This window comes from Hyla sarda, chromosome 10 (genome assembly GCF_029499605.1).
Source record: "Hyla sarda isolate aHylSar1 chromosome 10, aHylSar1.hap1, whole genome shotgun sequence".
Classification (NCBI taxonomy): Eukaryota; Metazoa; Chordata; class Amphibia; order Anura; family Hylidae; genus Hyla; species Hyla sarda.
The window spans coordinates 102,653,585-102,678,058 of record NC_079198.1 but is presented as its reverse complement, the minus strand read 5'-3'; the positions used below and the strand labels follow the sequence as shown (position 1 = coordinate 102,678,058).

At 45.6% G+C, this 24,474-nt stretch overlaps 1 protein-coding gene and 1 long non-coding RNA gene across 2 annotated transcripts in view; one reads left to right on the top strand and one right to left on the bottom strand.

The window, feature by feature from the left end:
* Positions 1–3,971: 3,971 nt before the first annotated feature.
* Positions 3,972–18,182, bottom strand: LOC130294344 (uncharacterized). Its single transcript, XR_008848463.1, has 4 exons — positions 17,865–18,182; positions 9,057–9,479; positions 6,198–6,500; positions 3,972–4,190 (listed from the first exon to the last, which is right to left on the bottom strand). It is a non-coding gene; the product is annotated as an uncharacterized LOC130294344 (long non-coding RNA).
* A 152-nt stretch (positions 18,183–18,334) lies between these two features.
* The window catches only part of PRKCZ (protein kinase C zeta), a 283,121-nt gene continuing 276,981 nt past the window's right edge, over positions 18,335–24,474 (top strand). Inside the window, exon 1 of the mRNA XM_056543983.1 lies at positions 18,335–18,698. The gene's annotated coding sequence lies outside the window, so the exon portion shown is untranslated. The remainder of the gene's footprint in view (positions 18,699–24,474) is intronic.

Below are 24,474 nucleotides of genomic sequence, written 5' to 3'. Positions count from 1 at the left end.
AGCGGATATACTTGGTGGAGAGCCACACTTTGTCTCCAGGAGCAAAGACAGGAGGAGTTCTTCTCTTTTTGTCGGCATGCTTCTTCATCCGGGATGAGGCCTGTGAGAGGGATTTTTGAGTCTCCTTCCAGATGGTGGAGAAGTCCCGGGTAACTTCGTCAACAGCAGGCAAACCTGAAGGGGTGGGAGTGGGGAGGGGGGGGGAAGAGGGTAACGGCCGTACACCACAAAGAACGGGGATTTGGCGGAGAATTCAGAGTCTTTGAAATTGTATGAGAATTCAGCCCAGGGTAGGAGATCGGCCCAATCATCCTGGCGGGAGGAAACAAAATGTCGCAAATAGTCACCAAGGACCTGATTAACTCTCTCTACTTGCCCATTGGATTGGGGATGATAGGAAGACGAGAAATTTAATTTGATTTTTTGTTGATTACAGAGAGCTCTCCAGAATTTCGATACATAATTTCGAACGCCTCTATCCAAGACGATATGCGTTGGAAGCCCGTGAAGGCGAAAAATGTGCACAAAAAATTGTTTCGCCAACTGTGGCGCAGAAGGAAGGCCTGGAAGTGGAATAAAATGTGCCATCTTGGAGAAACGATCAACGACCACCCAAATGACTGTGTTGCCATGGGATAAAGGCAGGTCCGTTATAAAATCCATGGCAATCTGAGACCATGGTAGCTCAGGGACAGGCAGAGGATGAAGGAGGCCGGCAGGCTTCTGGCGAGGAGTCTTGTCCCGGGCACAGACTGTACAGGCCCGAACGAAATCAGCGACATCTGCTTCCAGGGTAGGCCACCAATATAAACGAGAGATGAGTTGGATGGACTTCTTGACGCCAGCATGGCCGGCGAGGTGCGAGGAATGTCCCCACCTGAGGATCTTGAGGCGCTGGCGTGGAGGGACGAAAGTCTTTCCAGGAGGTGTTTGTCTGATAGAAGCTGGAGAAGAGGAGATCAGACACTCAGGAGGAACAATGTGTTGCAGGGGGACTTCCGTTTCGGAAGCATCAGAGGAACGAGAAAGGGCGTCAGCCCTGATGTTTTTGTCAGCAGGGCAAAAATGAATCTCAAAGTTAAAACGGGCAAAAAACAAAACAACGACCACCTAGCCTGGTGTGGGTTCAACCGTTGGGCAGACTGAAGATACGAGAGATTCTTGTGATCCGTGAAGATGACAATTGGGTATTTGGAACCCTCCAGCAGGTGCCTCTATTCTTCGAGGGCAAGAAGCACCCCAGTTCTTGATCTCCCCGGTGGTCCAGTCAAGGGTAGGAGAATGGCGTTGGAGCCAAGGCAGTCCGAGAAGAATTTCAGAAGTGCAGTTAGAGAGAACCAGAAATTCTATTTTTTCGTGATGAGGTCCAATGCACATTAACAGGGGTTCTGTGCGGTAACGCACAGTACAGTCCAATCTTTCTCCATTAACTGAAGCAATGTAGAGAGGTCTGGCGAGACTGGTCACTGGGATGTTGAACCTGTTAACGAAAGAGGCCAAAATAAAATTTCCTGCAGAGCCTGAATCCAAGAAGGCCACAGCTGAGAAGGAGGAGTTAGTAGAAGAAGAAATCCGCACAGGCACAGTAAGACGTGGAGAAGCAGAGTTCACACCTAGAGCTGTCTCACCTTTGTGCAGAATCGGAGTGCGTCTTTCCTGACGTGGAGGACGGATAGGACAATCCTTCAGGAAGTGTTCGGTACTGGCACAGTACAGGCATAGGTTCTCATTGCGGCGGCGTGTCCTCTCTTGTAGGGTCAGGCGAGACCGGTCTACTTGCATAGCCTCCACGGCAGAAGGCATAGGAACAGATTTCAGTGGACCAGAGAAGAGAGGACCCGGGGAGAGAAATCGCCTAGTGCGAACAAAGTCCATATCCTGACGGAGCTCCTGGCGTCTTTCGGAAAAACGCATGTCAATGCGGGTGGCCAAATGGATAAGTTCATGCAGGTTGGCAGGAATTTCTCGTGCGGCCAGCACATCCTTGATGTTATTGGATAGGCCTTTTTTAAAGGTCGCGCAGAGAGCCTCGTTGTTCCAAGATAATTCAGAGGCGGGGGTACGAAATTGGATGGCGTATTCGCCTACAGAAGAATTTCCTTGGACCAGGTTCAGCAAGGCAGTCTCGGCAGAAGAAGCTCGGGCTGGTTCCTCGAAGACACTACGAACCTCAGCGAAGAAGGACTGTACAGTAGCAGTGACAGGATCATTGCGGTCCCAGAGCGGTGTGGCCCATGACAGGGCCTTCCCAGACAGGAGACTAACCACGAAAGCCACCTTCGACCGTTCAGTGGGAAATTGGTCCGACATCATCTCCAAATGCAGGGAACATTGCGAGAGAAAACTACGGCATAGTTTAGAGTTCCCATCAAATTTGTCCGGCAAGGACAAGCGGAGGCTGGAAGCGGCCACTCGCTGCGGAGGAGGTGCAGGAGCTGGAGGAGGAGATGGTTGCTGTAGCTGTGGTAAAAGCTGTTGTAGCATAACAGTCAGTTGAGACAGCTGATGGCCTTGTTGCGCTATCTGTTGCGACTGCTGGGCGACCACCGTGGTAAGGTCAGCGACAACTGGCAGCGGGACCTCAGCGGGATCCATGGCCGGATCTACTGTCAGGATCCGGGTACTGTGAGGATTCTGGTGGTGGATCCTCTGTGTCAGTGGGGTGATGACGTGGGCCATACCAGGGGAACGGAGTCTAAGGGGTTATTGGTATTCACCAGAGCCCGCCGCAAAGCGGGATGGACTTGCTGCGGCAGGTAACCCCCAGGTTGTTCCACCCGATAGCGACTCAACCCCGACTGACTGCTGAGATAGGCGCGGTACAAGGGATTAGGCAAGAGCAAGGTCGGACATAGCAGAAGGTCAGGGCAGGCAGCAAGGATCGTAGTCAGGGGCAACGGCAGGAGGTCTGGAACACTGGCTTGGGACATACAAGGAACGCTTTCACTGGCACAATGGCAACAAGATCCGGCAATGCTGGGAAGGGAAAGTGAGGTATTATAGGCATGGACACAGGTAAATTAACAAATTTGGGCCAGGCGCCAATCAGCGGCGCACTGGCCCTTTAAATCGCAGAGAGCCAGCGCGCGCGCCCTAGGGAGTGGGGCCGCGTGCGCCGGGACTGAACAGACGGGGAACGGGTCTGGTAAGCAGGCTGGGATGCGAACCGCGAGCAGGCGCGTCCCGCATCGCGGATCGCATCCCTGCTAGGGACACTATCGCAGCGCTCCCGGTCAGCGGGTCTGACCGGGGCGCTGCGAGCAGGTAAACGCTGCGAGCGCTCCGAGGAGGAGCGGGGACCCGGAGCGTTCGGCGTAACAATACCATTATTTTGTCAGACTTCCGTAGTTCAATAACATAGCATGATATGACATTCGAAACACAAAAATCAAAACAAACACATGAAAGATCTGTTATAAGTCATTGTGATCCACCAGGATTTGTGTGTTGAATGCAGACTTAAAGGAAGTCTTGTCTTCAGCCTTAAAGGTGTACTCCACTGGAAAACATATATTTATTTTTTATAAACTGGTGCCAGAAAGTTAAACAGATTTGAAATTACTTCTATTTAAAAATATTAACCCTTCCAGTAGTTATCAGCTGCTGTATGTTCCAGAGGAAGTTCTTTTCTTTTTGAATTTCCTTTCTGTCTGACCACAGTGCTTTCTGCTGACACTTGCTGCTGTCCAGAACAGGAGCAAATCCCCATAGCAAACCTATCCTGCTCTGGACAGTTCCTAAAATGGACAGAGGTGTCAGCAGAGAGCACTGTGGTCAGACAGAACTGTTTAACTTTCTGGTACCAGGTGATTTAAAAAAAAAATTCCAGGGGAGTACCTCTTTAACCCTTTTATACAGGTACGGACTTTGCAGAAAATCTTTTCCTGTTTGTGGTTCTCAGAGTATATACCACTGTTATCAACAGAAAGGTTGATCAAAAAACAAATATGGCACTGAGTTTGGCCCAAAGGTCTGCTGTATTTACTTTAAAAAAATAAAATGACAGCAAAACATAAATGTGAGACTGCCTTCTTTTTTTCTCTTCTTGCAACAATTCAGTTATGACAACCTTTCTCGAGCCCTCTTGTAATGTTTTGGTTATGGCAACCTTACTCAAGCCCTTTGATCCTCAGAGTAGTCTAACAGAAGATGGGTGTGGAATCATGAGATAGTCCTTGAATTGTACATGGCTAGGGAGAGGAAAGAACCAAAACAATCATCAAAACAAGCAAGGTCACAAAAGGAGATCCTCACACATATAGCAATTTCACAGAAGGCTAGAAATCCTATTGTTCATGCAACTGTATGGCGAGTTTGACCAGAATATATTTCCACAGGTATGTGTGACTTTACCAAGAGGCCTCAGGTAATTCTGGGTACTGCACCTTCAATCGTTACATCTAAGAAAATGCACACACACATGTGCTTGGATTAGCAGGGAACAAGGGGAAGGAACTGCAGGACAAAGCATGTGTCCTCCACAATCAATCAGGTGGTGGCTGAACATTGAAGTCAGCTAATAAGTAAAGGCAAGGTCAGCCAGCAGCTTATTGGTTACTACAGTGTTCAATCAGTTGCAATAAGCAGGGAAATTCAACATATTTCCAATTACAATTTAAAGTTACCTATCATTTATTTTGGAATGTCATAGTGCCATGTCAGAACTTTTAATTGGTGGGGCCTTAGCAGCTGCACCCCCACTTATCAAAACATCCGATAGGGGCTAAAGGGGAGATGTGTACACCCATAAGCCTGAATAGTTAGAGTGGTGTAGAAAGTGGGGCCTGGGTTTTAAGGCGCCATAGATTAAAAGATAAAGCTACAAATCTACAGATATATTTTGCAGCAGTTCTGACCCATGTTGATTAAACCACCCATGTGGATTAAACCAAAGGGGGGGGTATTTATTTATTTTTCTCTTGGCCATGGCCTGGAAGCAGCAGCTTGATCAAAAGTATTTATAATTTTTAACGCACTGAAGTACAGACTCCTCAGCACTGCTGCCATAGGCTCAGACCAGCAAAGGGTTGCAGCCTACTGATCAGTATTTTGGCAAGATATTAATTACATAGAGGCCTATGGAGAAGGGTCTGAAAGAAACAGAAGTCACCAGATTTATGGAAGGAAGTGTGAGAGATATACAGGCCTGGGAAGGGCTTCTATAGATAAAACATGGATCTCAAAACTGATACTGTAATTTTACATATTGTTATTCTACTGTTATATTGAATTTCTAGAAATGGTTAAGCCCTAGTGCTTCCTATTGTAAATGCAGTCATGTGGCTTTAGTGCCTCAATTGTGAAAAGTAATCATCAACTTTTTTTTTGTCACTGTAACGCTATGTTCACACGTCGGAATTCCTTATTGAAATTTTGCAATTTTGTATTCAATGAGATTCTGTTGTATTCAATGATATTCTGTTGTGCAGTGGGTGGAAATTTGGGTGTCCACAGAAAGAATGAACCTGTTCATTCTTTCTGTGGACTTCACACCTAATGCATTGCTGTCTATGAGACGGAATGTCCGCACAGAGATTTTCAGTGCGGACATTCCGACATGTGAACCTAGCCTAAATGAAGAAGAAGTAATGTTTGATGCTTAAAGGGGAACTCTGGTGGAAATTTTTTTTTTTTTATCAACTGGTGCCAGAAAGTTACACAGATTTGTAAATTACTTCTGTTTAAAAATCTTAATCCTTCCAGTACTTCAGTGAAGTTAGTATACTACAGAAGAAGTTATTTTCTTTTTTAATTTAATTTCTGTCTGACCACATTGCTCTCTGATGACACCACTGTCTATGTCAGGAACTGTCCAGTGCAGGAGCAAATATTCACAGCAAAAAATCCAATGTGTACACACAGCCTTAGGGCTCTTTCACACTACAGCTGAGCAAAATTATTGCATGTCCTGTATTTTTCTCCCGTTACCTACTCCAATATAACAGACAACCAACGAACCCCATGCAGAGTCAATGGGATCCGTCAGGACCCGTTGGTGCCCGTTGTGCTCTGACCCATTCAGGGTCTGTTAAGCACAAAAAACATAGAGCCTTACGGACCCTGAATGGGATGGAGCATGGCGGTATTGTGAACTTAGCCTTATATGTTCTATATTGTTATAGTATTTATTGGTAGTAATTATATTGTGTAATTGATGTAGTGACCAAAAAAGACAAAAACAGGTGTCCTGCACTCACCGCTTCAGTTCTGATTTTGCGGCTCCCATCTCGGGCTTCTCCTCCGGATCAGCGGCTGACGGTCGCGTGGGGCGCTCATAGGCGACTGCCGGCGGTTTTGCGCAAAGGTATACACTTCTTCCGGCCTCCTAGCACCGCCGCATCTGAAGTTTCTGGTTACTGCCCGAGTATCGCCATTGTCCATCTCGTCGTGCTGCGTGGAGAAGGTATCGCTGCCACTGGTTTCTTTCTTATTTGTATACATATTGTGTAATTGATATTGTTATTATGCATTCCTGCTGTGGGAGGCTCTTTGTGTTAAATCTGTATTTAAATCCAAAAAATTGTTGTAAAGCTGTACACTAAAATTATGCCCCACACTATGTGCAAACATTTACAAGATACCTTCTTTTTAGTGCTTACTTGTTTTTTTCATCCTGTGCTCTGGAGGGGGCGTGTCCTCTCTTGCCCACACTCTGCGTGACTCATCATCCTCCCTTAGGAATTTAACCCCTTAACGACAATGGACGTAAATGTACGTCATGGTGCGGTGGTACTTAACCTGCTATCAGCAGCCAGGGACCCGCCAGTAATGGTGGACATCCGCGATCGCGCGGATGTCCGCCATTAACCCCTCAGATGTCGTGATCAATACAGATCACGGCATCTGCTGCAGTGCGGTACTTTAAATGGATGATGGGATCGCGGGGATCTGAACATCCAGCATAGCGGCTGGAGGTCCCCTCACCTACCTCCGGCCGTCTCCTGGGGTCTTCTGCTCTGGTCTGAGATCGAGCAGACCCAGAGCAGAAGATGACCGATAATACTGAGCAGTCCTATACATAGCACTGAACAGTATACGCAATCAAATGATTGCTATTAATGTGTAAAAAAAAAAAAAAAAAAAAAAAGGAGGACATTTAAAAGAAAAGTAAAAACATTTGAAAAATCCCCTCCCCCAATAAAAATGTAAATCATCCGTTTATCTCATTTTACCTGCCAAAAAGCTGTCAAAAAATATATTTGGTATCCCCGCGTGCGTAAAAGACTGAAATATCAAAATATATTGTTAATTATCCTGTAAGGTAAACGGAGTAAACGTAAAAACTCAAAAATGTATGCTTTTTTTGTCACATTTTATTCCCAAAAAAATAATAATAAAAAATGTATAAAAAGTTAAAGGGGTTCTCCTGTGTTTAGACATCTTATCCCCTATCCAAAGGATAGGGGATAAGATGCCTAATCGCAGGAGTCCCGCAGCTGGGATGCCCGCGATCATGCACGCGGCACCCCGTTTGTAATCAGTCCCCGGAGCGCCCCGGGGACTGATTACAAACGGGGTGCCGCGTGCATGGTCGTGGGCGTCCCCAGCTGCGGGACTCCCGCGATCAGGCATCTTATCCCCTATCCTTTGGATAGGGGATAAGATGTGTAAGCACTGGAGAACCCCTTTAAATATAAACAAAGTTGGTACCGATAAAAACTACAGATCGCGGCGCAAAAAATGAGGCCCATACTGCCTCGTATACAGAAAAATAAGAAAATAAGGTGGTCAAAATAGGGCAATTTCAAGCATACTAATTTTGTTAAAATAGTTTGAGATTTTTTTTTAAGGAAATCTGTCACCAGTGTCACCTGCACTAACCTGTTGGTACAAACAGGTTAGTGCAGGTGACACTGGTGACAACAGTACTTACCTTGTCCCGTTCCATGGCGGGGATCTCCTGTAATCTTTTCTGTTAGCTTTGCTCCGGCGCCCGGCTTGGGGCACAGATGGAGCTTACTGACGTGACCGCTGCTGCTCCCTGCTGGGTTCCGCTGTAAGAGAACAGCAGAGGTGACGTCATGATGCTCCACCCGTGCCCCAAGACGGGTGCTGGAGCAAAGCTAATGGAAGAGATTACAGGAGATCCCTGCCATTGAACGGGACAAGGTAAGTACCGTTGTCACCAATGTCACCTGCACTACCTGTCAGTACCGACAGGTTAGTACAGGTGACACTGGTGACAGATTTCCTTTGAAACGGTACAAATATAAAAAGGCATATAACGTGGGTATCATTTTACTCATTTGACCCACAAAATAAAGAAAATATGTAATTTTTACTGTAAAGTGTACAGCGTGAAAACAAAACCTTCTAAAATTTGCTAAATTGTGTTTTTTTTATTCAATTGGTTACATACAATATATTAAAAAAGGTAGGTAGCTACAACCAAGACAGTGATTATATGGGATATTTGCCAGACGAGTACTAGCGTGAAGGTTGTGTAGCCCGTACAACCTGGATAAATATATGAAAATTGTGTATATACAATGTATATACTGTGTACGTGTTTCTTCAAATCTGGGCTTATGTATTGTATTAAATACTAGAATTGGGTTTGTGTGATATGGATAAATGTATATGGACCATATAAATATGTGATGATGTCTAAATGGATTTTAATGTGTGTATAGAAGTGTGTATGTGTGTGTATGTAAATGTAATGTTTCTATATATATATATGTAAATGTGATATTAAAAAGATTGTAGGAGATTCAGTGTGATCATAAAACATTTATTAAATACAGTTATAAACACCTACCCCCACAGGGCCCTTGCAGGGGGCAGGAATTAATACAGATATATAAGTAAAATATAGGTTAAAATATGAAAATAAAAATAGTAATAAAAGTAAACCAGCTTATTGTTAAATGTCCAGGATATAAAATAAATAAGCAGCAGTTGGTAGTACGTCATTGGTGGTATATTGGAGTTATACTCCTATGCTCATTGGTGGTACAGTAATAGTTAGTATTTTACCACCGTTGGTGATATAATGGAGTTATACTCCTACGTTCATTGGAAGTACAGTGAGTTAGCAATATGCAGTGGCTTACCTGACCTCCCAGGCGGTGTCCCTATGCAAACCGACAAGCTGGCTCGGCTAGCGTCCGGCACAGTTGTATGTGCCCGTCTGGAGGGAAAGCCGCACTTCTCCGCGTGGTCCTGTGGTGCCGGACTGGCACGGCTGGCGTCCGGCCGATGTGAAATGTTCGGGCTTCAACAGGTGGCTGTGGGAGTGATGATGTAAGGGAGGTCGGCAGTGGATGCTGGCGTCCTGTGTAGAAGCGCACATAACAGTGCTGATGTCCTGTGTTGCTGCGCATGTAACAGTGGGCCGCTCATTTGGGGCCTCCAGCAGTTGCAAGTTGATTTGTGAAGATCCTGGTTTCTATGGTGGTGGGTATGGTATAATAGATTGTTGGTATATGTAGGAGCTAGACGCGTTTCGAGACATTCATCTGTCTCTTTTTCAATAGCTGTTGAAAAAGAGACAGATGAACGTCTCGAAACGCTTCTAGCTCCTAAGCCCAAGAGCCCATACGATTATGGCAATATCTAATTTATATACTTTTTATAATAGTTTATTACATTTACACTATAAAAATTTATTTTTGTTAAAAAAAGAATAATTTTTATGAATCGCCATATTCTGAGAATTTTTTTTTTGTCGACACAATTGTATGATGACTCTTTTTTTGAGTTGATGTTTTTAGGGGGACAGTTTTTAGGGGGACAATTTTTAGGTACATGATATATGTACTATTTTTTAGATTTTTATTTATTTTTAGAATATTATTTTTATTAATTTTTTTACATTTTTATTAATTTTTTACACATTTTTACTGCTTTACTGATTAGACGTATAATACAATACAGTACACATATGACCGCAAGTCCTGACCTTACTTCTCCTCTAACATCGCATTGTGGGACTGGTAATTACCATATTAACCTTTGAAGTGTTATTTAAGTTTATATGGTAAACTGTTTATCTCTGCCTTATGTTTCATTATTTTCAGTATACATTGTAATGTATGAGTATGTAAGAAATTTATATTCTGCATGTATGTATACAATAAGCATTCCAGTCAATGTTTTACTTCTATACTATTTTAACTGCTAGTCTTCAGATTATGCACAATGATTAAAGTGTACCTTTCACCAAGGAAAAAAACACCAAGGATGTTACACTTTAATTAAGATCATGTTCTTGTCACTTTTATCTGTGGTAACTCTAGTTCTGTTCAGGTCTCCTGCATTCCTCTCCCTAGCAGGGGGTGTATCCCTAAGCAAGAACAGAAAGTGTAACAATTACTATATCTGTAACATATCAATATTTTATGTAGGTGACAATGCCTCTTTAAAGGGGTACTCCCCTGGAAAAAAAACTCAAATGTCAATGGAGTGCCAGTGTTACAAGCAGAAAGGTGTGCAGTTATAAGGAACTTTTTTATATCCAACATCCATTACATCAAAAACAAGTAGGAGAACATATTTATTTCCTGTCTGACCACAGTGCTCTCTGCTGACACCTCTGTCCATGTCAGGACCTGTCCAGAGCAGGAGAGGTTTGCTATGGGGATTTGCTCCTACTCTGGACAGTTCCTAAAATGGACAGAGATGTCAGCAGAGAGCACTGTGGTCAAACAGAAATTTAAAAAGAAAAGAACTTCCTGTGGAGCATACAGCAGCTGATAAGTACTGGAAGGATTAAAGGAAAACTGTCATATGTTTAGTCCCGCACTATCCAAGGTTACCTATGGATACTGCGGGAGACACTGAACATTTTGAGTCCTACCTTGCCCAGATCCGCTGCGCCGTTCGCCCATTATAACTGGTTTTCGGTATATTCAAATTAGCTGCTAACTGGCACGGGCGGGGTTACTGCCTTCAACTGGCACTGTGATGTAACCACCGTCCGGCCCGCAGCACCGCTGGCTAATGAATATTCATACGTTGTCTTACACTCTCTGTCTCATCTTGGCCGAGTCCTGGACGATAATACGCATGCGCAGGATTTCCTACTATACCCGGAAGCGCTGTTCAGCATTGCTTCATTTGTCCGGAGCAGCGCTGGAGTAAGGGTGCATGCGCAGTATTGTCCAGGACTCGGCCGAGATAAGACAGAGAGTGTAAGACAACATTTGAATATTCATTAGCCAGCGGTGCTGCGGGCCGGGCGGTGGTTACGTCACAGTGCCAGTTGAAGGCAGTAACCCAGCCTGTGCTAGTTAGCAGCTAATTTGAATATACCGAAAACCAGCTATAACGGGCGAACGGCGCAGCGGATCCGGGCAAGGTAGGACTCAAAATGTTCAGCGTCACCTGTGGATAGTGCAGGACAAAACATATGACAGTTTTCCTTTAAGAATTTTAAATAGAAGTAATTTATAAATCTATAGAAAAAATGTTGCCCGGATTTTTTATTGTTAAAATATATTCTAACTAGACGTGTTTCAGGGTTCTCAAATATGACCCTTTCCTCAGTAGTCATCAAGGGTCACATTTGGGAACCCTGAAACGCGTCTAGTCTTTTCCACTGGCATTTATGCTCTATATGAACTGTGTCCACTACCCACGGAGTGAGCTGACTACTTACTGTGGACTTTCTGCTCAGCAGCCGATCCAGGCTTGTGTCCGGTCCTGATTCTACATCTCTAGCTCCAGCTCAGCTGACGTCACACGCCACTAACACGAGGCGAGTTCCATTCACTCAGCGTGCGATCTCTGGCTTACTCTAAGTCCAGCGGTGAAGAAATTGACATCACAAGCGTTTGCCAGCGCCAACGTTCTCCCGGCATTCAAGTACCATCGGCGCCTGCCAGCGCCACCAGCCTGTGACGACCACCCCCGCGTACCATCTGGACTCTGCAAGTTATAGCCACAGCACCATCTGAGACCGCCGTCTGCAGTTCTCACATTCAGGCACAGGAACAACTTCAACTGCCTTCAGCGAGAGCTCTCCGAGCCAATTCATCTGTTCCATCACAGGACCGGTAACACAGTATTTAACTTGATACAAACTGTTATAGTTAAAAAGACACATAAGCATTCTAAGTATCATTGCATCAGCTTAACACCGTGGGGATACATATAGAATCAAGTCATATTTTGCTCATATAGAGCAATTCTATATGCCAATGACATTTAAAAATTATTCTTATTTTAAAATTGTTGATATTTTAAGATTGTCTGTATTTGTATATACATTATATGTGTTCTTCTCACACGGGCCCTGTGAGAAGTAATGCACTGTATTAGATTATATTTTAACAATAAAAATTGTTTTGAATTATTATTGGAGCACGACCCAGTAATCCATTTTCTATATACAATTGATCACACTACCTTGGAAGGTCCGGGCAACATTTTTTCTATATATATATATTTTCTAGTTCTTGCCACTGTGGTATAGTTGCATGCCCTGTTGACCTCGGCTAGCATTATTTATTAATTGTGAGCTGCACTTACACTTTTTCTTTTCTCTTAATGTATAAATCTGTTTAACTTTCTGGCACCAGTTGATATAAAAAAAAAATAATAAAAAAAAAAAAAGAGTTTTCCACGGGAGTACCCCTTTAAAGGTTTTTTTATTTTATTTTTTAAACCGAAATGTGTCATATGTTCTCCTACTTGTTTTTGATGTAATGGATGTTGGATATAAATAAAGAAGTTCAACTGCACACCTTGCTGCTTGTAACACTGGCAGTCCATTGACATTTGGGGTGTACGGGTACTTACCATGTACCATGCTGTACCTCTCTCTCGGCCTCTTCTTTTTTATCATGTCCTAGTTGGAGGTGTCCTTTAGCCTATGGACATTTGGCTAGGTTATTGGCCATCATCTTGTCTTGTCTGGTTCGCAGAGGTTTATTTTTTGGTGGATTGCCATAAGCCACCTGACATCTGATTTATTAACCTCTCCCTATTAGCTTGTCTGACATGATTTCCCAAATTTCCCTTCTGCTCTTCTTCCTACTTTACCTTTTCCCCTTTAATTTTTCCTGATTGTCTTATGTGTCTGGTTGGTTGTTGGTCAAATAGCTAATTCAGAGTCCCCCTTTAGCCCGTCTGAGTATAATCTGTTACCTTATTGCTAGACGGGCCATATTCCGTTTTTTTCTTTTTATTTCTCATTTTATTTGTTCTCCATGTATTGCTCAATTTTGTTAACTCATTTTACCAGTCTCTTGCAAGTTTATTGCCTATTTGATCGTACTTAGTTAAAGGGGTACTCCGGTGAAAACCCTTTTTCTTTTAAATCAACTGGTGGCAGAAAGTTAAACATATTTGTAAATTACTTCTATTAAAAAAATCTTAATCCTTCCAATACTTGTTAGCTGCTGAATGCTACAGAGGAAATTCCTTTCTTTTTGGAACACTGATGACATCACGAGCACAGTGCTCTCTGCTGACATCTCTGTCCATTTTAGCAACCATGCATAGCAGATGTATGCTAAGGGCAGCATGGTGGCTCAGTGGTTAGCACTGCTGCCTTGTAGTGCTGGGGACTTGGGTTCAAATCCCACTAAGGACAACAATAAATAAAGCATTATTATAATAACGTCAACAGAGAGAACTGTGGTCGTGATGTCATCAGAGAGCATTCCAAAAAGAAAAGAATTTCCTCTGTAGTATTCAGCAGCTAATAAGTACAGGAAGGATTAAGATTTTTTATTAGAAGTAATTTACAAATATGTTTAACTTTCTGCCACCAGCTGATTTAAAAGAAAAAAGGTTTTCACCGGAGTACCCCTTTAATTAGCGATTTAGTGTATATTTGTACACTATGGTACACTGATTGGACCTACCTGGTCTTCTGTTTTATTTCATTTGTTTCTGTATTGCTCATGCCCTTTGCCTCTTTATTAAAACTTTTTAAATTTGAAAAATAATAATAAAATACATTTTAAAAAAACACATCCATAATACATCCTTGTGAAACTATCCTAAATACAAAACCATGCCCGCATGAAGTGGAAAGTAGGTGCACAATATAGTCCAAATAAATACCTGCTTCCACTGACCATCGCATGCGGGCGTAATACCTTTCACCTAGTGGTGTATTTATGGAGGGACAGGGGAGGTCCACCCTGTGTGCCACTGACCTGGGGAGGTGGGGAGGAGGGAGCCAAGCAGGCCTGGATAGGTAAGTGGGTAAGTTTACGTGGTTTTGGGGTCTGTATTAGTTTGGTATCTGGTCTGGGCTCTCCATTAGTTTAGGGGATCTGGGGTATTAGCTTATGTTAGAACTTTTTAAACTTTCTATGTTGGTGACACACTTTTTCACAACATTTTTTCCAAACTGTGTCACGACGCACAGTTTGGAAAGCTCTAGTTTACATGGTATAGAGCAGTGGTCTCCAACATGCGGACCTCCAGATGTTGCAAAACTACAACTCCCAGCATGCCCGGACAGCCGTTGGCTGTCCGGGCATGCTGGGAGTAGTAGTTTTGCAACATCTGGAGGTCCGCATGTTGAAGACCACTGGTACAGTGTCTGTATTAGTTTGGGATCTGGTCTTAGTGTCTGTATTAGTTTAGAGGATCTCATTTGGGGTCTGTTTTAGTTTAGGGGTTTGTGGTCTGTATTAGATTAGGGCAGTGGTTCTTAACCTTGTTGGAGGTACTGAACCCCACCATTTTCTTATGCGCATTCACCGAACCCCTCTTAATTGGAGAGATAAAATATGATTTTTTCAAATTCAAAACATAGGATGTATATATTTAAGTATATATTTATACATAGGTGCCCAAAATGAACAAAACCATTAAGAACATAGAACAAAACTAGAGATGAGCGAACTTACAGTAAATTCTATTCGTTACGAACTTCTCGGCTCGGCAGTTGATGACTTTTCCTGCATAAATTAGTTCAGCTTTCAGGTGCTCCCGTGGGCTGGAAAAGGTGGATACAGTCCTAGGAGACTCTTTCCTAGGACTGTATCCACCTTTTCCAGCCCACCGGAGCACCGGAAAGCTGAACTAATTTATGCAGGAAAAGTCAGCAACCGCCGAGCCGAGAAGTTCGTGACGAATCGAATTTACTGTAAGTTCGCTCATCTCTAAACAAAACCATGAAAACATGATTTTCACACAAAAACAAAAACATAATGAATATTTACTGCAAATCAGTGTGACTTCTGCTGTAGTCTTTCAGAGACCAGTTCAGAAATGAGCAGCTTTACCATGGCAAGTGCCGCTCTCGCAACAATGACAGTGTTCCCCCCACATTAGGTTGGCAGTGTTCCCCCCCACATTAGGCAGGCAGTGTTCCCCCACATTAGGCAGACAGAGCTCCCCCACATTAGGCAGGCAGTGTTCCCCACATTAGGCAGGCAGTGTTCCCCCCACATTAGGCAGGCAGTGTTCCCCCACATTAGGCAGGCAGTGTTCCCCCCACATTAGGCAGGCAGTGTTCCCCCCACATTAGGCAGGCAGTGTTCCCCCCACATTAGGCAGGCAGTGTTCCCCCCACATTAGGTAGGCAGTGTTCCCCCACATTAAGCAAGCAGTGTTCCCCCACATTAGGCAGGCAGTGTTCCCCCCACATTAGGCAGGCAGTGTTCCCCCCACATTAGGCAGGCAGTGTTCCCCCCACATTAGGCAGGCAGTGTTCCCCCCACATTAGGCAGGCAGTGTTCCCCCCACATTAGGTAGGCAGTGTTCCCCCACATTAAGCAAGCAGTGTTCCCCCACATTAGGCAGGCAGTGTTCCCCCACATTAAGCATGCAGTGTTCCCCCCACATTAGGCAGGCAGTGTTCCCCCCACATTAGGCAGGCAGTGTTCCCCCCACATTAGGCAGGCAGTGTTCCCCCCCACATTAGGCAGGCAGTGTTCCCCCACATTAGGCAGACAGAGCTCCCCCACATTAGGCAGGCAGTGTTCCCCACATTAGGCAGGCAGTGTTCCCCCCACATTAGGCAGGCAGTGTTCCCCCCACATTAGGCAGGCAGTGTTCCCCCCACATTAGGCAGGCAGTGTTCCCCCCACATTAGGCAGGCAGTGTTCCCCCCACATTAGGTAGGCAGTGTTCCCCCACATTAAGCAAGCAGTGTTCCCCCACATTAGGCAGGCAGTGTTCCCCCACATTAAGCATGCAGTGTTCCCCCCACATTAGGCAGGCAGTGTTCCCCCCACATTAGGCAGGCAGTGTTCCCCCCACATTAGGCAGGCAGTGTTCCCCCCACATTAGGCAGGCAGTGTTCTCCCCACATTAGGCAGGCAGTGTTCCCCCCACATTAGGCAGGCAGTGTTCCCCCCACATTAGATAGGCAGTGTTCCCCCACATTAAGCAGGCAGTGTTCCCCCACATTAGGGAGGCAGTGTTCCACCACATTAGGCAGGCAGTGTTCCTGCACATTATGTAGGCCAGTGGTCTTCAACCTGCGGACCTCCAGATGTTGCAAAACTACAACTCCCAGCATGCCCGGACAGCCGTTGCCCTGGAGGTCCACAGGTTGAAGACCACTGATGTAGGCAGTGTTCCCCCACAGACATACAGCCTCCAGCTATATACAGTGTATGGCTGGAGGCTTTATGCCTGTGTACTGTCCACTTCAGTGCTCCGACCACAGCTCTGGCTATATATAGCAGTAGGTCTCGGGACCGGTGGTCGGAGCACCGAGGATGACGTCCCGCTGGTCACTTACCAAGCTGGCCAGCGCGCGTCTTCCTCCTTCTCTATCCTCCGGTCCTCAGCGCATTCGTTTCCATGGGCGCACACATGGGACGTCAGTGAGGTCCCGGCGTGCGCTATTTCCCGGCGGCCCTGCGTTTTTAAACTTAACGCAGGGCCATAGGGAGTTAATAGTGATGGGGGAATTGCCCCATCGCTACAGGACGGGTAAACAACGGCTCTGCTCGGGGCCCCGGGCCAGCTCGGGGCCCCAAGCAATTGCTTGGTTTGCCTGTCCTGTTGCGACCTCCCCCGCCGAACCCCCGGGACTGACTCAGGCTGGGTTCACACTACGTTTTCTCCCATACGGGAGCGCATACGGCAGGGGGGAGCTAAAACCTCGCGCTCCCGTATGCCTTCGTATGCGCTCCCGTATGTCATTCATTTCAATGAGCCGGCCGGAGTGAAACTTTCGGTCCGGTCGGCTCATTTTTGCGCCGTATGCGCTTTTACAACCGGACCTAAAACTGTGGTCAACCAATGAGCCGACCGGACCGAAAGTTTCACTCCGGCCGGCTCATTGAAATGAATTACATACGGGAGCGCATACGAAGGCATACGGGAGCGCGAGGTTTTAGCTCCCCCCTGCCGTATGCGCTCCCGTATGGGAGAAAACGTAGTGTGAACCCAGCCTCACCGAACCCCTGGGGTTCGATCGAACCCAGGTTAAGAACCACTGGATTAGGGGTTTGGGGTCTGTATTAGTTTAGGGGTCTGATCTGGGGTCTGTATTAGTTTAGGGGTCTGATCTGGGGTCTGTATTAGTTTAGGGGTTTGGGTTCTGTATTAGTTTAGGTGTTTGGAGTCTGCATTATTTTGGGGTCTGGTCATGGGTCTGTATTAGTTTATTAGTTAATGTATTAGTTTGGCATCTGGTTTGGGGGTCTGTATTAGTATCTGGTCTACGGTCTATATTTAAAGTCAGGTCTAGGGATAGGGCAAGTTGTGCTTGTGTAGGGGGGCAAATACTGGATCCATCTGGTGTGCCAAAAACTCTAGGTACACTATATAATATATATATGTGTATATATATATATATATATATATATTATCAGCACCTGACTTTAGGTACACCCTATATATATATATATATATATATATATATATATATATATATATATATTAGACCTTACTTTATTACAAACATTCTAATGAAGTGATAATTATTGCGCCATTCTGACCCGAGGTAAAATGAGAAGTCCATGTTTGGTGATAAGGAAACCGTGTGTAGTCTTGGTTACACAGATATATAGTCGGTGACAGGTGAATGGATGACCTATGAGTGTATGTGTGGAATGCCGAGTGACTGAATTCCTCCGGGAGCTCTCATCATCCCGAGTGTGTCAGTGAGGTAACCTCCACATTCCAGCGCTGACAGCTCCCTCACTGCTTCCTTTTACTATCTGCCCCTTCCCTTCCCCGGCCCTTCTCCCTCCTGATTGGCTGCAGGTGTAATCCGCTTTCCTCCCATTGGCTAAAACTCGTAATCCACGCGCCAGGTAATTGACACTATAATCCTATTGGCTCCCGTTTCCTGACCAGACATGTTGATTGGCTAGAACAGCTTCTCTTGTGGAAAGCGATTGGTCTCTTTGGTCTCTAAGCTGTTTCCTATTGGCTGAGGCAGACGCCACAGTTATTCCGCCATATTCCGAGAGTCCAGTCTTCCCCCGGGCAGGGTGCTCCTTTGGCCGGTGTCCGGTAGAGTTATTTCGGTCTGGGTTGTGGTGGCTTAGAGAGGAATTTGAAGCCGCTGACAACTTGTTCGAAATTGTCGCGTGAGACTGCGGCTTAACTGTGCAGGTGCATGGGAAGGTGTCGCACGCTATTGCTGCCCTTCGCCTGTAGGGGGCGTCAGGCTCAATGTAAGAAGTTCTGTCAGTAGCTGGTATCCATGACCCTGATCTCTCGGGACTGGTAGCACCTCACCTCGTCATCTCCTTCAGTCATGTTCCGCATTCCTCCGGGTGTGTGGGCTCCGCCGGTCCCCGGGCTGTAGCGGCTGCTGACTTCAGGTAACTTTATCCGGTCATTTCTTATTTATAGCTTGTACATTCCTGAGTCCTGGGCTCCTCCGGGCAGTGTTTACATTACTGTGCATATACCACTAGTCTATGAGCCCCTTAGTTCTGTCAGCTTTTTCTTATCTGTGCCTGGGGAAAGCTGGGTGACATTAACTATATTATTATAGCTATAGCTCACAGCTTTTCTGGGATCCTGAATGGCAAATCTGCCTATAGAGCTCAGTATATAGTCCCTTACTAGGTATTATTGTTACAATCTAATACAGTGATGAAACATATCTGTATCATTCTAACCTCACATTGACTTGGATCAGTGTTTTCCAACCAGTGTTCCTCCAGCTGTGGCAAAACATTAACTCCCAGCATGCCGTGTCAGCCAAATGCTATCCAGACATGCTGAGAGTTGTAGTTTTGAAACACTGGTTGGGAAACTTTTGTCCTAGATCAGTCCTATGTGTTGCAAAACTACAACTCCCACTGTACTGTGATGGGAATTGTAATCTGGCAACATCCATAGAGAAACGTACAGTATGATCTTAAGTCTGTGGCCTTGAACCTGGGGATCTCTAGTAATTGTGAAACTAAAACTGCAGGCTGTCAGTGTTTGATGGGAGTTGTGGGTTTGTAACACCTGGAGATCCACTCCCTTAGATAATATAATATGGCCATAAGGCTGTGACCTGAATAAAGGGTTTCCCAACCAGGCAGCCTCCAGCTGTTGCAAAACTACAACTCCCAGCATGCCCGGACAGCCTTTGTCTGGTTGGGAAACACTGCCTTAAAGGAGTAGTCCAGTGCTGAAAAACTTAATCCCTATCCTAAGATTGCTGGGGGTCCAACCGCTGGGCACTCTGCCATCTCCTGTACAGGGCCCCCACAGCCCGCGGGAAGGGGGCGTGTCAGCCGCCACTTCATGCGGTGGTCAACACGCCCCCTTCCCGCGGGCTGCGGGGCCCTGTACAGGAGATGGCGGAGTGCCCAGCGGTTGGACCCCCAGCAATCTTAGGATAGGGGATACGTTTTTCAGCACTGGACTACTCCTTTAAGGCAGTGTATCCCAACCAGGCAGCCTCCAGCTGTTGCAAAACTACAACTCCCAGCATGCCCAGACAGCCTTTGGCTGCCTGCCTTCGGCAATCTCCGGCTCTGCCATAGCGATGTATTGAGGGGGCGTGTCAGCCGCCGCTTTGTGCGGTGGTCGACATCCGCTGTCTGGCCAGCAAGCCGGGCCCTGTACAGAAGATCACAGGGGGCCCCAGCGTGCTCTGACATTCTGAATCAGTAAGTGCATGCTGGGAGTTGTAGTTTCCTGACAGCTGGATTGCTACAGCGAAACAAACTCTATAGCAACTAGCCTTTCGGTGCAAGTGAAAGAGGTTTCTGTATCCCCATTCACATGCTTTGGAAATCTTTCACCTGGATTTCAGTAAGTGGAATGTCGCTTATTTTGCTGCGGATTTCAAAAGCGTTTACTCCATTTATTACAGTAGAATTGATCCTTGTGCAGATTCACAACAGAGATCTGAGGGAGATACATACAGTAACCACAAGACTGTGGCTAGAGTTGAGCGAACTTACAGTAAATTCGATTCGTCACAAACTTCTCGGCAGTTGATGACTTATCCTGCATAAATTAGTTCAGCTTTCAGGTGCTCCCATGGGCTGGAAAAGGTGGATACATTCCTAGGAAAGAGTCTCCTAGGACTGTATCCACTTTTTCTAGCCCACCGGAGCACCTGAAAGCTGAACTAATTTATGCAGGAAAAGACATCAACTGCCGAGCCGAGAAGTTTGTGAAGAATCAAATCTGCTGTAAGTTCGTTCATCTCTAACTGTGGCCTTCAACCTGTGGCTGTCCGGCTATTGGCAAACTACAATTGAAGGCTGTCAGGGTATGTGCTGGGAGTTGTAGTTTTTCAGCAGTGAGCGCACCACACAAATTTGATGGCAAGCTCTTAAAGGAGTAGTCCAGTGGTGACTCAGTGGTGAGCAACTTATCCCCTATCCTAAGGATAGGGGATAAGTTGCAGATCGCGGGGGGTCCGACAGCTGGGGCCCCCTGCGATCTCCTGTACGGAGCCCCGACAGCCCGCGGGAAGGGGGCGTGTCGACCTCCGCACGAGGCGTCGGCCGACACACCCCCTCAATACAACTCTATGGCAGAGCCGAAGCGCTGCATTCGGCAATCTCCGGCTCTGCCATTGAGATGTATTGAGGGGGCGTGTCGGCCGCCGCCTCGTGCGGGGGTCGACACCCGCTATCTGGGCCGAGAGCCGGGGCCCCATACAGAGAGATCGCAGGGGGCCCCAGCGGTCGGATCCCCCGCGATCTCAAACTTATCCCCTATCCTTAGGATAGGGGATACGTTTTTCACCACTGGACTACCCCTTTAAGTGCAAGTGAACAGTGCTTCTACATCCCTGTTCACATGCAAGCTGGAGTTGTAGTTTTGCAACATTTGGAGAGCCACAGGTTGGGGAACACTTCCATGGATGCATACAATATGACCATAAAACTGCGACTCTTTAAAAATTTGGAAACTACAACTCCCAGCATGCATGCTGAGAGTTGCAGTTTCCCAATAGCCATAGCTGAACAAATCTCATGGCAATGCAAGTAAAAGGGATTTTACATTAGAGTACCTGTCATCAACTAAACTTTCCCTGATCCCCCTTCCCATCTGTCCCTAACTATGCCTATCCCTGTGTTTATTGAGGTTTAAAACGCTGTGGAAATACCTTTTTTTTTTATTTTATTTTTATTTTTTTTTTAAATCCCTCTTCATTAGCTCAGGAGCATGGTCTTTCTGAGGGTTGGAAGGAGGCAGGTCCCAACAGGCATGATGTCACATGAAGCCTGGCCGGGACTCTGCTTCTGCCAGTCTTCCTGTATGCTGCTCTCCCTCTGCAGCAGTGTTTCCCAACCAGGGTACCTCCAGCTGTTGCAAAACTACAACTCACAGCATGCCCAGACAGCCAACAGCTGTCCGGGCATGCCGGAAGTTGTAGTTTTGCAACAGCTGGAGGCACCCTGGTTGGTAAACATTGCTCTGCAGTGTGCATACAGACTAAGTTCAGGGGAGGGACGGCAGCCTCTGTCTCTCTCTCTCTCTCCTGTGTCTCTCTGCACTAAAAAGTCAATGCTGAGAACCAGGGGCGGTGGGAGCAATTACAGAGGCAGTAATTAAGATGAATGTCAGGGGGGGGGGGGGGGGGCAGCAGAGCAGGGAGTGCAGTGAGATAATACAATGTATAAAATAACGTGTGGTGAGGGGCAGGGAGAACACAGAGCAGGAGGGAGGGGGAGGTGACTGGCCTCTGTTATGAGAGGCATGTGCAGGCTTGTAGCTCACTGTGCTGCTCCAGGCTGGGAGCGAGTCCTGAGCTGAGAGTACTGAACTTCCTGTGGAAGGACCAGTGCCCTTTCAGCATTAGTCCTAAAAGGTGTACACTTACTATGAAAAGCATAGGATGCTGCCTGCAGACCAGGCATAGGAGAGTGACCTCTAGTGGCCAAAAGTATAAAATGAAAAAACTGGTATAAATATAATTTTTTAATGAAGATATATGTCTTCATTAATGATTATGAACAACATATTAAAAGTTTTTGTTGATGATAGATACTCTTTAATTGTAAATTTTCACATGTATTTCGAGTGACATTTTGCTGATATGTGCCAGAATCCCCAGGTCCACTCTGTAGATTACAATAAAGCTAATCCCTGTGTGGATCTACAATAGAAATCCAAGGGAAATACGTGGCCTTTAAGCTTTCTTAGGCCCCTTTCACACAAAAAAAATTACTCAGTTTTAAAGATCCGTACGAAGTTATATCTTAAAATCAGCTGTAAAACGGCAGTTACAAAATCCTATACAGTCATTAGAAAATCCCCTTCATAGTCTATGGGATTTTTCTAATAGCCGTATATAGGATTTTGTAACTGCCGTTTTCAGCTGATTTTCAGACGGAACTTAGTACGGATCTTTAAAACTGAGTACGATAATTTTGTAATGTGTAACAAGCCTTAGAGCCAGCATGAAAATCCTACCTATTTAGTTTAGTATATAATCTCTTTAGAATTACAAGGCAGACTTCATAATATTGATACTATTGTCACAATCTGATACAAATTTGTATCTTTCTATATCATTGTAACCCCACATTTTGAGAGCTAGATGCATACAATGACCATATGGGTATGTTCACAGGTGGATATTTTTGCTGCAGGTCTGCTGCTGCAGATTTTTCTACCCATTGACTTCAATGGGCAGCAAAATCTGCTGAAGCAGATCTGCTGCAGAAAATATGCAAGTGTGAACGCACCCTTAAGACTGTTGTCTTCAACCTGTGGTTAAATAAAAACTACTTCTCCCAGCATGCCCAGACAACCATAAACTGGGAATTGTAGTTTCCCAACAGTCATTGAAAGTGCCGCATCCCTGTCTAGCACCCAGTGTATAGAGCTGAATATTTCAGTTCCCTTTCCCTCTAAACTGAGCTAGACTGTAAAACAGGACGTCTCCGGTTGTTGTCCAGGCATGCAGGGAGTTGTAGTTACTTAACAGCCAAAGGCACCCTGGTTGGAATACTCTGCTTTACAGTCATGATGAGCTTCAGTGCATTGTGCTGAATATTTCTACTTCCTTTTGTAAGCTGCTGGGCAGATCTGAGCACACTGTAAAGTTCAGTTTACAGAGCTAATTGGCGAGGGGGTGATGCGGTTTCACACACAGAGTAAGGGAGAAAGTTCTCCCCTGTAGGGCTTCAGATGATGTTACACCTTCTTGGTAATGCCTCTTCCCAGTCCCAGATTTTTCTACCTAATAAGTAGTAATCTCTTTCAAGTCACCCATAAACAGGTACACTAGGATCAGCTGAGCCTGGATTTTTCATTGAGGAGAGGCTGTATTCCCCAGAGAAACTGTGCTCAGCTGTTTCCATAACGCTAATAGACTTTAATAGAGAGCTCCTATGTGTGTTTACAACAAACCCTCAGTAGTCTAATGCTGTAATCCTATTTGCATACTGTCCAGAAGTATAGGTTCACAGTGCCATTGTGCTCCAACCAGTTCAGGGTCTGTTGGGCTACACTGTTGTTGTTACCCGGCAGTACACCGGCCATTGCACAACAACGGGAGTATAGTGGGGGGGGGGGGGGGGGGGGGGAATTAGTGCATGCACTAATTTCCTCCAGCTATACTCCTGTAAAACAAAGCACCCCTTTATAATCAATGGGATCCGGATGTGCCCATCGTGACCCGTCCCTGTGCCTGTTGTGACTTGTCCTGATAACAGATGTTCCCGTGAGTCTTGCATGTCTGCCAATAGCAGCAATCTGCTGTTATGAGCAGACATAATGGGATCTGGGAGTCTGTTGTAAGCTGTGCATGCGCAGTTTACTCTCAGACATCCTGCCCACTCTTGGTTTAGCTCATGGAGCAGGGGGAGTGACTGTGATGTCTGTGAGTAAACAGTGCGCCCAGTTTACTACAGACCCATAGATCCCTGTGTGTGTGCTAGTATCAGCAGACTGCTGCTATGAGTAGACACATGGGCACAGCAGGGAGCTCACTTTAGGGACAGTCATCGGCGCATTCACAGCGTGGAATCCGTTGCAGATGCCCTATATATGACCCTACCCTTATGGTGGTTTTACCTTAATAGGCCTAAATAAAATATTTAGGTAAATATAAAACATTTATACTGCTTATTTTATTTTTTTGTGTCTTTGTCATTTGAGATGTGTGAGGTTAAAAGGGTATTGCAG